The following is a 15,528-nucleotide window of genomic DNA, read 5'->3' as shown; positions in this document are numbered from 1 at the left end:
TCTTCAAGTATGTTGCCGAACTAAAAGCAATATATATATATATATATATATATACAAGGCCACAAACTTGACTGCCGCGCTAACTACCGGTATGAATTGCAACTAATCTTATACCGTATCTAGGACCTAATATCTTTGGTAACGCGTAAATACGAAAACGTGAAAACATGTTTCAAGTATTAGAAACCTCATATATAAGCCTAGATAAAATGCAGGCTACTAATGATATATATTAATTATACGTAATGCGAAGCTCCCTCTCTGTTCTAAAATTAGGTTGAGTTTGTTTGGACTTCTACGTAGCACATAATAAATTCCGTCTCAAAATGAAGTGTTTATTTACTTAGTGAGTCATAGGTCTAAATTTAGTACCATTAATGAGTGTTTGGCGCAAGTTAGGCCGAATGTAAAATGGAATTTGGACTTGTTTATACTTTTTCGTGTTTAAAAGTTAGTTTATAAGAAAATTCCATGACGTCAGCAATATGATTGGTTCTTGGCCGAAGAGAACGAATAAATCTCCTCCCATTTGTAGATTATAAAAAAGCATGCACAGCTAAAAAAGAGCAGATTGTTCGTCTCTTAATTCGATAGCACGAATTTGAATCTGTGACTTTGAACTTAGATAATTTTGTGATTGTTGTATTAAATTAAAGACTTAAATAACAGAAAACTTGCAATGCAAGGTGTTTTGTGATTAATTAAAAGATATGTGAATAAATCAAAATACTAAAATGTTGAATAAATCCCAAATAGCACAAGAGTTTGCCGCAAGCTTGCCTAAACCTTGCGATGCAAGTTCCAGAAGTTTTCGTTGCAAGGTTTAGGCAAGCTTTCCACAAATAAGACAATGTCCGCCATTTATGAGCAAGTTTTATTACAAATTTCTTTTTTCAAGTACCATACATTATACGTTTTTGTAGACACGTAAGGCGGCATTCTGAGAGAACATTAAAAACTACTGCGCAGCCCAGGGTGCCATGCGAAACTAATGCGCAGTGGATCAAGTTCAAGATTGACAGGCAACGTTTCCTCAATCTTGCTTCGCAATATTGGCACATGACGGACATTATCTTATTTGCAGGAAGCTTGCCTGAACCTTGCGATGCAAGCTTCCGAAACTTGCATAGCAAAATTAAGGCAAGATTGCTGCAAACTCTTGTGCTATCTGGGACCTAGTTGTTCAGTGAACCTAAATATTGGTGTTATTATTTAAAATGTGACCTAGTTTTGTGGTAATGGTTTCCACCATTCAAAGGCAGTATTCCAAACTCCCTTACAACGAATCAACAAACGGCTACAACGGAAAGAAACTTGACTGCAGATCCTGGGACGTAACAGTGACTTTCCCGACTCGATCGTCTTCTGGTGTTGTGGGAAGTAAGGAGTCGGATGACGTATTACTTTCGATTGCGTCGGAATCGATCGTTCGGTGAACGATCGTTGTTGTAGCTTCGGCAGGTTACATCTGCTGTAATGTTTCAAAAAAGCCAAAACCTTTTTTGGTACAAGGTGCCATATGTGATTGACTACAACCGGACGGGTAGTGACCCCTTTCCTGCCCTATGCTTGGCCGCGAGTAATTATGTAACAACGAATTTTCAACAACAAAAAATCTTCAACAAAAGAAATAAAAATTAAACTTAAATTAATTAAAAAAGAAAGATAAATTAACGCGTCAGCTGCTGGCGGTATCGTATGGTACCACGCGTTTCATCTTTTTTGAATTAGTTAAATCAGTTACGTTTTAATTATTTATTTGAACTATCAGTTATTTAATTAATTAGTTAAATTAGTAATTAATTCTCTAACGGACCGAAGGAACCGAATAGAGCCTCTACAAAGTACCCTTAAGATCCTACTGAGTCCCCCTTCGGTTCCTTCTTGAAAAACTCAACAGAACAGCAAGATCAACTTTTATTCTCTTAAAATTCGGATTCACCGTCATTTACATGGGTCGACGGCGGCTTCAAGTGCATCTTCTTTAAGTATCAGTCAATAAGCGTTCCGTCGGTAACTGAGAATTTTGACTGGAGCTAGCGCCACGCGGTGGAAACCACAGACAACAACGCTGCGATGCAAGTGAGAGAGAATTTTATTTTTATACCTCGCGCGTAACATACTACTTGAGCTATTATGGATGCATTTGAAGTCACCTTCAGCAGAAGTTAATGACATTTTTTTTAATTTGTAACGCTGCAAGAAAAAGTATTGCGATTAATTAGTATTAGTATTAGTATAGTAAAATTCAACTATTTGGTAAAAAATGCATGTCTTTGATGGAAAACTTAATTCGCTTCTTGCAAATTTGTTTCTGATATTAAAAGTTGCTTTCTTTAACATAAAATATGACTGTTCTAGCTTTGTTACAAATATCTCGTTTACTATTGAAAATTTATGTATTTCCATAAATAAATTTATGAATACATTTAGATTCATAATTTTATTTAAATGTTTACATATTTAACTGGAATTTCAATTATTCCACGTTTTGTGGAAATTGTATATTTTTTAGAGAAATTGAATCTCCGTGTTTGAAAATGCATCTATTTGGTTGAAAACTTACGTTTCTAATGGAAACCTGATTTATTATACCTATTGATTGACAATTTATCTTTTTTAATTGAAAATTTATGCATTTTGTTGAAAATGAATCTTTTTGGTAATTAATTTATCTCTTAGGTTGATAATTCAACTATTTGTTTTAATCAATTATGTAATTAATTTTCAATCAACTAATTTTTACAAATCCTAGTTTATTTTGATTTCTTTTGTTACAGATTTTTGTTTTGTTGAATTTTCGTCTTTTTGGTTGTAAATGGATCTTCATGGTTACGGAATTCTTTTTCGTTGAATATATTCATCTTCTTATTGGAAATTTAAACTATTTGGTTGAAAATTGAACTCATGTTAAAATAAGTTCGGTTTTGTAAAGATTCGTCTTTTTGACTTGAAAATATATAAAATTGGTAGAAAATAAGAATATTTGGTAGCAAGTAAACTTTATTGTTAAAAATTCATACTTCTGGTTGACAATTGAACTATTTTCATAGGAAATTCAAATATTTAGTTAAAAGTAAAACTATTCATTTGAAAATTTAACTACTTGGTGGAAAATTAACTTTTTTCTTAAAATATCGATTTTCTGGTTGAAAACTCAAACTCTTTGAAGATAATTCGCCATTTTTGCTTCATAGTTTGAACAATTTTGTTGAAAAAGTATATATGTTGTGGTTGATTCGTATTTCTTCGTGAAAATTAATCTTCTTTACAAAAAATATAACTATTTTATTTTTGGTTGATAATTTATCTTTTTTTTTAGTATAGAAACTGACACTGTTTGTTTGAAAGTTGTCTTCTTATGTAATAAACAACCGTCTTGGTTAGCATAGCATTTATATAGTTGAATATTAAGCCATTTGCTTGAATGTAAGACTGTTTTGTTAAATAATCATGTTTTTAGCTTCATCCGTTTGGTTAATAAGAATTAATCTCTTTGGTTAAAAATGTAACTATTTTGTTTGAAACAAAATAATGAATCAATCCTGAGCAACAGTACATTGATTTTGAAGCAAGCAGTTGTATTTGAAACAAAGATTCAACAAAAAAAATAGAGAAAAATGCTAAATGTAGAGTTTTCGGTTGAAAATTATGGAAAAGGAATGACTGAAGAAAAGGCCCCTTCTCACCCTTCACGTGTAAGCTTGAAAATGAAATAACTTGAAATTCCACACTTTTCCCGATTCAAAAATACGCAGCAGGACGTATCCCTAACAATAGGAAGTTTGAGTGAGGCATGGCAGTCACTTAATCAAATCCTGAGCTCGACCCTTGGTTTTTACGATGTTTAAGGCTGTTGGAACAAGGGGCACAAAAATGGCGAAATCAATAAGACACTCAAATCTTCCCAGCGGTCAATGATGATTTGGTTTTGAGGTTTTAAAAATGCACTTTGAATATTTTCCCGTCACCGAAAGGGGTTTCACGGTTTTGGGATATACTCTTGTTATCTGCCTTTTTAAAACTAGTCGAGTAAAAGCTAAAAAATGAGAGTAAACTGGTTAAACGAACAACATGAATGGAGACCAAAGTGACTGACGCCTGTTTGGCGCTGATCGCTTGGCGTTACTTGATCGTACTGCTAAGAATGTGTACTGTCGGTAAAGTTGCACTCCTCTTGGCGGGAATTTTAAATTAGAATGAAAATGCGATTTGTGTTCTTAATTTTAAAATTGTTTATTGAGATGTCTTATTTGGTCTCGGACGTGTACATGCACGTGTACATGTATATGCTGCTCTTGTGTGCGCCAATATCAGAATGGTATTTTATTATTTCAATAAATACATTGCAGTTCAGTTCTTCAGGGCTAACCTGTAGTAGTGAGCCTGAGGGTGGCGTCCCATGAGTCCGGAATGCGTTGCGGTCCACGTGTTCACTGCGTGTTTTATTTACATTTGTTCCAAGTGTCACCTAACTTTTGTAGTGCACTTGTATTATTTTATTTTTTAACAATAACAAATTATAATTGGATTTGCCAAAGTCCCGTAAAGTTTGACAGGAACAGTCATTTTACACGCATGGGCACAAAACATGTATTAAAATAATAATATCTGATAGACGTTTTAATCGGAAATATTTTCTAAAAAAGGTTTGCAAAGTGGCTACCTCATGACTTAAAGTGACATTCATTTATAAAACTATTGTACAAGAGGACATATTTGTTGATGGTGGAGGAAATCGCATCTTCTGTGCGTTAAATTGTATTCCCATTGTCCCATGTCTACGTTTCACTACAGATGACCTCAGTTGCGTACTTTTATGACCAATGTGGGAGAGTCTTTTGGCGGATCTTATGGAAGATACGTCTTCCTATTTCCTATAAATGAACAACTTATAACTTTAAAGATCATAGAAAGGGAACAAAATTTATATTTAAAAAATGGTGCTGTTCCTTTATTACCTTTACTTACTGCCAATAATAAACTACGGTTATTTATTTTCTTACTTGAAGTGTGTTGGAACCAAGCCTTAACCCACGGAGTAATACTAAGGAGACCGATCTCCGTACATACGATCTGACTGCGGTAAATTTACTGCGTTTAAACACAATGCTCACAAGGAATGGGACATGCGCACTGTGATTTAGTATCTCCTTTTCTCCTGCGAGCAGTGTGCGAGTGAATGCCAGTGCTTGACAATCACAACATATTACCTAATATTATTCTGTCACATTATTCAATATACACATTTTATATCATTTAATGATTACATTTAAATCTGTAGTACTTACCCATACTTTCCAGGTCACAATTTGTCAATTTAATTCTGTATAAAGACACAGAAATAAATAAGCACGTGTATTGACAACTCAATTGACAATATTTACAGCAACATAACCTCAGTTTTTAGTTGTCATGCAACATGGCATTCACTCGCAAATTTCTTGCGGGAGAAAAGGCGTTCACCCATACTACTGCTCTTTCATCCCCAACTTCATGCAACAATACCTCTATGGTTATCCCACTACTTTTCAACTCTTCACACTCCTCCAACCAATGCTCAACTTTTGCATCCTCCTTCCCGCACAATTCACAATTTCTCTTCTCTCTAGAAAGTCAGAACCTATTAAAATCCTCCATGTAACCGCATCTTATTTTCGCTATAAGTTCCTGACTTCCTTTCTCTCCTTTCTCACAGAAATATTGCGCTTTCTCCTTTGGCATAATCTACATATATTTCCCGTTAAACCTTGGCTCTCTTATTCTCTCCTCTCCTTTTGCCTTTCCCGTTTCGCCTCCATTTTTGCACCCCTACGTCTATTCTATTTTTCTCACCAACACTCCCAAAACCATCTTACTTCCCCCCTCTTCCAAAAATTTCTCCTCACTTACACGCTCAACTCCCCGTTATTATGTCTAAACTCGTACTTTCTGTCTCCCTCCTGACAACATAGTTCGGCATATCTATCTCCTTACAAACTCATCTGCGATCAACCTCTTCCCCAGCCCCCACATCTGCCTTATCTCCAGATTTGCCCTTCTCACCCTCTCCTTTATATGACTATCCACTCCTCCATTCTTCCGAAACAGGAAGCCCAGATACACAAACTCTCTAACTTCCTTTACCGCTTTTCCCTTCCACTTCCACTCCCTTCCCTTATCTCTCCCACCTCTTTTCTTAAACACCATAACCTTCGACTTGTCTGCATTTAACTCTAACCTATTTTTGTCCAAGTATCTTCTCAACCCTTTTACCATAAGCTAAGCAGGCACCCTTGCCTCAACCCCTTATCCATCCAAAACCCTCAGAGATTCCCTCTCCTCCTCTCATCCTATCTTTCGTCTCCTCATATACCTCCCGCACACTCTCAATCAGGCCTCTCTTTACTCCCCTTTCTTCCGTTGACTCCCACAACCTCCCCTATCCCCAAAAGGGAACGCGCACTTTAGATCTGAAAAAAAAAACGTTTACACCTTGGAACCCTTTTTGGTTAATTCTCTATCCACCTCGTGCTGCAAGACGTAAATATTTTCAATAGTACTCCTTTCCTCCCTAAAGCCCGCCTGCGTCTCCGGCAATATTCCTTTCCCCTCAGCATCCTTTTGCAGCCTATCTGCCAACACCGTCGCGTATATTTTGTACGCCGTATTTATTAGCGTAATCACTTTATAATTTTCCTGCCTCTCCCTATCCCCTTTCTTATACAGTAGTACGCTTAACCCCGCCCTCCACCCTCTTGGGAATCCCTCTCCCTCCACACATTTTTCACTACCCCCTTTAGCCTCTCCCTCACCTTTTGGTGTGCCAAACAGCCACGCTTCGCTCTAAACCCCGTCCAGCCCTACTGCGTTAGATTTTTTTCAACTTCCTTATCTGGTTCTCTAACTCCTCATCATTTAGCTCCTCTCCATATACCTCCCCCGTTGTTATAGTCCCCTCATCTCTCTTCCGTATGTCTATTTCCTGAAATGAATCTTTAAAAAATTTCCTCCATTCGTCACTCCCTATCTTCTCACTTTTCCCCACCCTACATTTCCTAAACCTATTAATTATCTTCCACACGCCCCCTTCTGTCTTAACACTTCTCAAATACTCTTCCAGCTCTTTTTCCCTTTCCTGCTCTTTCTTCTTACTTAACACCCTAAACTCCTTAGTCAACTCTACGTAGTACTCCCTACATTTCTTTCTTCATCTTCTTAAATACCTTCTTTTGCACACACCCTTTCACTTTCTCTTTTAAATCCTCTCATATCACGTCTAACGACTCCCCCTCAAAGCTTACGTTGCCTAACTGCTCCTGACACTTCTCTATTGTCTCTCTTGTCTATGACACCGTCTCCCCTAGCGACCCTTCACGATTCTCGCATTGAAGCTCTCTCTCCCAGGACAAACATACTCTCATCTCTCTCTTCTAGTGAGTCTTTAACCCTTTCTTAAATCCTTTTCATCCCATCCTTCTTGTAAACAAATTATTATTCTTATTGTCCCAAACTTATACGTTACTCTTCCTCTCTTTACTGCCCTCATTTGCGCGCCCTCTGCTTCTCCCTTTTTATGAACTTCTTCCTCTAATCCATCCCTAACCCTTGTTATAATGTCCCCACTAGCCCTTCCTTTCCTCTTTACTTTGAACGCCTTCTGTAGCCTTAACCTACACCCTCTTGGCAACTTTGGCTCTACTCTATCCCACTCCTTTCTATATACTCACGTCTCTACCACTCTTATATATTAAATTCCTGAATATACCTCCAGAAATCCTCATCTTTCTTCTTTACACCTGCTACGTTTTAGTACAGCACCTTCAACACTCCTTCGCCCTGCTTTACTTCCACCTCTCTACTTCCCGCGAAACAAATTCCCCTGCACTTCCTTTAACAGCTCCTTCTCCTCGCCCTATATCCCCATTTTCTCATCTATTTTTAATTTCCGATACCTTCTTGTCCTTTATCTTATTTTTGTTACACATTAGCCCTAATTTTTCTTCCCATCTCTCCAACTCCACCACCGCCACTTCATTCTCCTTTCTCCCCTCCATCCTAACTTTCTCTATATTGCCTTTAACTCATCCTATGCTTTGTAGCAGCGCTTCGACCCTAACTTCCTTCGCTGCTCTTTAGCTTAAATCCTCTTATTACTATATTATTTCTCCTATCTGCCTTTTCTCTTCTCTCCTTCTTCAACTGCATTAACCTTATCATTTCCCTATCCACTCTCTCCTCCTTTTAATTGCTACTCTCTCCCACTTTCTCTTCTATCATATTCTCCACCCTCTTCCAAATACCTTGCTTCTCGCCCCCCTCCTGTCAACTTCTTCCATTCCCAACCTGCTCTCCACGTCCTCAAGCCTTTTTCTGGATTTTCCTTCTACACCCTAATATTTTGTCCTATCTCCTTCATTTTACCCTTTTTTTCTTCCTTACGGACACCTCCTACCTCTGCAATTCTTCTACTTTCCCCCTTAGCTCTTTTACCTCCTTTTCCCATCCCTCATCTCTTACCTTCAGGTCCTACCTCATACTTTCCATTTGCTCCATAGCCTCCTTACTTCCCCCTCAACCCTCTGACCTCGCATATACCACAAAACTACCCCACCCCCTTGAGAACCTAACCTCACTTTCCCTATTTAGCCAAATCCCATCCCACAGCTATAATTAAAATTTATTTTTAGATCCCCAATTCACCCCACACAACCCTACTCACCTCCTAGACTTCCACCCATACACTCCACTCATAACTTCCACATAAACTCCGTAAAAACTTCTCATCATCGGTCACTGCACAGTTTCTCACTACCACCACCAACATCCAAGCTCTACTAGGTTTCTATAAATATACTACCAATTAATTTAGTGCATGTTCCAGCATCAAACCTCATTGAAACCCCAAAATAATAATTTTTGACCCAGGCTCTGGCCACTCTTATAGGTGACCTAGAAGTATTATAAGTATGATCCCGCTCGGAGTATACGCTAGATGGCGCAGCGTTGCTTTCCCTGCCCACACCCCGCAAACCCATAGCCCCAAGCAACGCGCGAAGCAATGAAAAAACAAATAGAAATGTATAAATATTTATTTATGATTTTCTGTTTGTTTTTTATTGCTTTTTTCATCTTATTTAATTTTTCAAGTTAATTATCTAAAATCTAACTAGAAGGAGACCCTGTAAGAAGAGAATAATTCAGAAAAATTCAGAATCTGATTTCCCATTAATACGTGAATTTTCCTCTGTCGAAAGTTCCAACAATGAGTAGAAAAAATGCAAAATCCACTCTTTTTAATCGACTTAGACAAATTTAATGAAAGCGTATTGAGAGGAATTAAAAAATGAAGAAATGCAAAAGAAAGAATAGAAAGACCGAGAATAATATCACTTTGAAGACGAAAAACCTAGTCTTTTTAATCGATCAGTTATAAATTTAAATAATTATGGTAATAGTAAGAATTTGTAGTATATTGTCAAAGAATATTTTTATCATTTTGTTCAGTGATAAATAAATTTGGTGTAACTTACAAATCATTATTAAATAAATTTATTATTATTTATTATATTATCAAGGGAATGTGACACAGCCAAATACCTATATTACCGACCTCACTTTATCAGCTCACTGAATATTATTTGAACCTAAGAACTTTTTTTGTAAATAAAATATCGAGCTGAAACTTTGGAAAATGTGTTAGTGTACAATAAAGTAAGTTTAGATGCTGCATTTTGGTAGGAACTTCATTGAAAATTATTTCATCATCAACTTAGAAAAACGCGAATGTCTTCTAAAATAGAGCCGAACATAATGGCCCTTTTCATGCGGATGCTCATATTTGTGCAGGGTAACTGCACATTTACTATAGTTCAAGCATCTGGTAGTTTCGTTCCCCAAAAAATCATACTTCTAATCTTTTTAATGACAATGTTCCGTCAAGAAATACCTTTTGAAATATAAAAAATGCTAGAACAGATCAATTGCCAAACCGGAATTTTTTTAAACAGTTCCAAAAGTTACATTTACGTGGACGGACAATTCCCATTGCAATTTAGAGCAAAATGTCTAACAGAAAAAGAAAGAGGACAAAATTATGAGAAAATTTTCTTTAAAAAATAATCCACTATCCACCATAGGTTTCGAGTTATGATACACAGAACAATTTCCATTTTATTTTTGTTATTTGTAGCGAAAAATCACAAAGTTTTAAAAAACACTGTGTACCTTCGTACCTAATTACTGCACAGGAAAGTGTTCCACATGTGAGTGAAAGTTGACTCAATTCTCTATAATTACATAAAAAAGAACAATGTCCTATCTATAATTGGTCATAAGTTATGACCCCTCAAAGTTGGCCATTTTTGGGAACATTTTTTTCGAACATTTTGTCTCAAATAAGTGGATATAATTAATTGAGCATGTGTAATACGTCTTTCAATATTAATAATTAATTAATTTTTTATAAAAAAAGCTTGCTGTCACCACTTATGATTACTTTCCGGCCTTCTATGTAGTATTTTCGTGGCAAAAAGTGATTGTAATTGATTGAAGATGTATGATATATTTTTCATCTATAAACAAATATGTTTTGTTAATAATTGTTCATAATAAAATTACTTAATAATCACTGTTGAGTACTTTTTGAGCATTTCGTGATAAGTAAAGTAATTATAATTCATTAAAAACGTCATATGTATTCCTTTCCATTAAACAAATAGTTTTTTAATATGTAAGTAATTTCAAATAATCAATACTTACTTATTTTTAATTCTGAAAAATTTTCAGAGAATATAATGTACAATTTGCAGAAATCACTTCAAATTACGAGTGTATTGGAGATAAGTACGGAATTAAATGCAGAAAAAGTATTCATTAGAAATAATTGTTATAAACAATTATTAAAAAACTTGTTTTCTGATGAAAAGTATGTATCACATTTTCAATCAATTATAATTACTTTTATATCACAAAAGTGCTAAAAAAGTACTCAATAGTGGTTATGAAGATTTTATTAGAAACAATTATTAATAAAACATATTTGTTTATTGATAAAGAATCATATCATACATTTTCAATTAATTACAATCACTTTTTGCCACGAAAATATTACAAAGAAGGCCAAAAAGTAATCATAAGTGGTGACAGCAAGCTTTTGTTATCAAAAATTAATTAATTATTAATAGTAAAAGACGTATTACACATGCTAAATGAATTATATACACTTATTTGAGGCAATGTTTTAGAAATACGACCGTATTTCTTCTTCACAGAACGCTTAGGTGCCTCTATGCAGGAGGAGTGCACTTTCCAAGGTAATATCTCGCGACCTATTAGGACTAGGATACTTTATTTTAACTTAAGCCAAATTGACTTCACTTTTATTTAATCTTGAGTAATTTGTTCGTGGGATACTCAGGAAACGAGATATTTTCAACAACTAAAAATTCTCTGTTTTTAGTTAAAAACTCATAAAAAAATCAGTTTTTGAAACATTGCAATTCCTAAAATAATAGGCCTAAAATACCTTTTTTTTAGAGCTGTGCAGATTTTTTTAGACTCTATTTTATCCTCTGGCATCATTAACGCAAACTAAAATGGACATGATTTATTTTAAAAAAACTGAACTCCACTTTTTATCCTGTAAAAATAGGCAAAAATTGGATCCCCAACTTATAAATTAGCATCTTATTTAGTTACAGTTTTTAAACCTACATTATCAGCAACACATTATTTCATCAAAGATAGTTGGCAAAGATAGTTAATTTCTGTAAGAACGGTCTTTAACAACACTGTCTTTTCCTTTAACAAGCTTTATCTAAATTAAATTTTAAACAGATTTTTTAAAAAAGGTTTTTTGATTATGTTTTTACTATAATTCCGACTGAAAAAACAAACGAGTCTGTTAAAATTTTCAATAGCATCGAAAAATGTATTCAATTCACCTTTGAAATTACGAATTGGTTTCAAAAACCGACATCATCAGGCCAATATCTTAATTATAATTCTCAACATCCTTTTTAGCGAAAAATTGGTTTAATTAAAAATTTAGTCGACAGGTGTTTAAAATTGAGTCATGTTGAGTTTCGGGGTAAAAATTTAAATTTCATCAAAGAAACTTTAGAATTAAATAATTATCCTGTACCACTTATCAATAGTGTTTAACTATTTAAAACCATATAGGATGCAGATGGTTTTTATGTGGTCTTAAGTAGTTCTTAAGAGCCTTTTATTCGAATTTGGTATCTAATGGCTTGTATTCGGCATTTAAACGGCTACTGGGACTAAAATTAACTTGAATTTTTTTCTAATAGGCTTCATTGGGCACTTGTGTGCTTTTAAGACATGGCTGGAAACATAATGAATTAAAAGATGCTTCTCTATGTGGCTCTAGGAGGTTTTTACTGGTGAAGTGGAATTCAATTTATCGAATTAAAATTCGAAGATCTGCATTGCAAGTGGCCTTCAAGGGAATATGTTAGGTTCTGCTTTTACAAGGTCAAAACTGCTGCTCTAGCGGGTACTATTAGGAATTTCAATGGCTAATATAAATTGAATTAATTAGCTTAAAACTCAACATAATGTTTTTAATGTGGCTGTGCGAGATACCTATTGGATACTACTTTCTCACGAATGGGCAGTTTAAAATTGATGTTTTAATAGGTTCTATTAGGATTTCTAATGGAAAATCGGGATTAAATTAATCAAAGTTTAAACTCAAAATAATAGTTTCAAATGGCTCTGGGAGGCACTTATTAGGTTCTACTTCTTCGCGAATAGCAGAAGTACAAAGTTGCTTCTCTAAGAGGTTTTGTTAGGAATTTGAATGGAAACTTGAATTTAAATTAATCGGCTATTAAAACTTAAAATAATGCTCTTAAAGTGGATCTCGGAGGCACCTATTAGGTATTGCTTTCTTACGAATGGCACACGTTTAAAATTGCTTTTCTAAGGTATTCTATTAGGATTTCTAATGGCCAGTCGGGATTCAATTAATCAAGTTTAAACTCAAAATAATGTTTTCAAAGTGGCTCCATGTGGAACCTATTAGGTTCTGCTTTCTCGCGCATATCACAGGTACAAAATTGCTTCTCTAAGAGGTTCTGTTCGAAATTTGCATGGGAACTTGGATTTAAATTAGTCAGATAATAAAATTCAGAATAATGCTTTGAAATTGGCTCCAAAAGGCATATAGTAGGTATCCTTTCTCACGAATGGCAACCCTAGTAAAAATGTTCGTTAGGTTATCAACAGAAACTTTTTAAAAACAAATAGAATGCAGATAGGCTTCTATATGGTCTTAAGTGGTTCTTAAAAGCCTTTTTACTTGAATTCGGTTTTTAAAGGCATGTATTCGGCCTTTAAATGGCTACTGGGATTAAAATTAACTTGAAAAAAATGTTCTAATAGGCTCTATTATGCACTAAAATGCTTTTACAACACGACTGGGTATATTACGAAGTGCAAAATGCTTATATGTGGTTCTAGCAGGCTTTTACTGGTAAAGTGGAGTTCAATTTATTGAACTAAAATTCGAAGTTCTGCATTGAAAGTTGCCCCAGAGGAAATCTATTAGGTTCGCCCAGATAACAAAATGCTTGCAAAATGATGGCGTATGCGCACGCATATGGGCGGATTTTTCAAAAATTTTATTTAAACAATTATTATAACCAGTACGCAGAATGTTTATACGTAAACATTCTTAATAATACATTTTCTCTATTAATAATCCAGCCGCCAGTTAATATATAATACATTGCGAAGTCTAAAATTGAATCACTTTAATTTAAATTTTCAGAAAGTTGGTCGGTAATTTTTTGAAACAGTTTTTTTTAACAAATACAGTATTTATAAAGATTTTTTTTTGTAAAATATGTTTTAGAAAGTTTGATCAAAGAAAAATCGATGTTTCCCATTAAACTTTTTTTGTACGATTAACCGTTCTCAAATTATTATATCGTTATAAATAATTAAATTTGCACCAAAATTTACAGATTTGTGGAGAGATATCTCAGCACTTATCTCACTACAAATTTTTGAAAAAAAGCAAATTCATTTTCAAGGAACGTACTAGAGACAAGAAAAAGAAATATTGAGATCGAAATAAAACTTTTTTTTAGGAACCAATTTAAAAAATAGCCTTTTTTCATCAATGTATGCAATATTACATAAATAGTTGTTCAAAACAGAGTTTTTTAAAATTTACGTATAAACAACTTTTACTTCGATCAAAATTTATTTTTCTGCCTGTGTACGTGTTTTATCTTCTGCAAATATGTCGATTTTAGTACAAATTTAATTATTCAAAATGCTATAACCTGAGAACGGTTAATTGTTCAAAAAAGTGTAAGCGAAAAAAGTCTTTCTCTGGTACAAACTTTCCAAAACATACTTTACAGTATTTTTCTTCTTCATAAATACTGTATTTGTTTTAAGAAACTTGTTTAAACAATCAACGATGAACAAGCATAAGATATCAATTAAAAAGCCTTCGAGATTTCTTTTATCTTAATAGTAGTCAGACATTTAGTTTTCCTTAAAATAGTTTTATCTGCAGTAAGGAGTTACGTTTTTGAGTCTATTTAATTATTAACACAATTGTAACGTCGTTTTCATCTCTTTTTACAATGGACGAATATCTTTTTTATAATTCATCTCCAGCACATTAACAAATTTCCATTTTTCATGCCAACGGGTAATAAACTTAAAATATAAATTTATAATTGTATATAGCAATGAGCAACGAAAACAGAATATCTGAATCGTAGTCAGACTTTTAACTATTTCATTTACCAACGGACAATAAACTTAAAATAGACATTTATGATTATATATTGCAAAGAGCACATAATATCTTAATCGTAGTCAGAATTTAAATTATTTCATTTGCCAACGGGCAATACATTTCCAGTATCAATTAATAATTATTAGATAATGCACCTACTTGAAAAAGTGGACGGAATAAAAGACGTTTAATTTTTTAATATTTAGCAATGTATGACTATTTATTTAAAAAGATCAAGTATCAATAAATATTTATAACCAAACAATTTGCATCTAAATTGTTAAAAATAGAAAGCCTTGAATCACCTTGAATGAACGTCACAATGGACTCCGCACTAAATGTATGGGAAAATGGCTTTCGGTGGATTTAGTTGAAACTTTGTAATTTTTAAGGTTATATGTGCCGGATGAAATATCCGTAAAAAAATCCAAAAAAATGGACTGTTTTAGCGCTATGCGACGCTAAGCACTCAAGATCAGTGAATAAAACGAATTACAACCGATTTTGTTAGAAAAGCGATGTCAACATAGAAATCACGGTTCAGATCGTGGTCTGTCATATTTTCGCCTACACCGTTGACTCATATAGCGCGCCTCTCAAAACGATCAAACTCTAAGCGCCCAAGATATTAACATGACTAATTAATCACTTCTGTGAAGGCTGAAATGGTACCCAAAGTAATATTAGTAACTAGTGCGCACATACCGATAATAACATTCTAACCTTCGCACGACGGTTGAACGCTAAGCGCTCAAGATCAGTGA

Source organism: Belonocnema kinseyi, chromosome 8 (genome assembly GCF_010883055.1).
Source record: "Belonocnema kinseyi isolate 2016_QV_RU_SX_M_011 chromosome 8, B_treatae_v1, whole genome shotgun sequence".
Classification (NCBI taxonomy): Eukaryota; Metazoa; Arthropoda; class Insecta; order Hymenoptera; family Cynipidae; genus Belonocnema; species Belonocnema kinseyi.
This window is presented reverse-complemented; position numbering follows the sequence as displayed.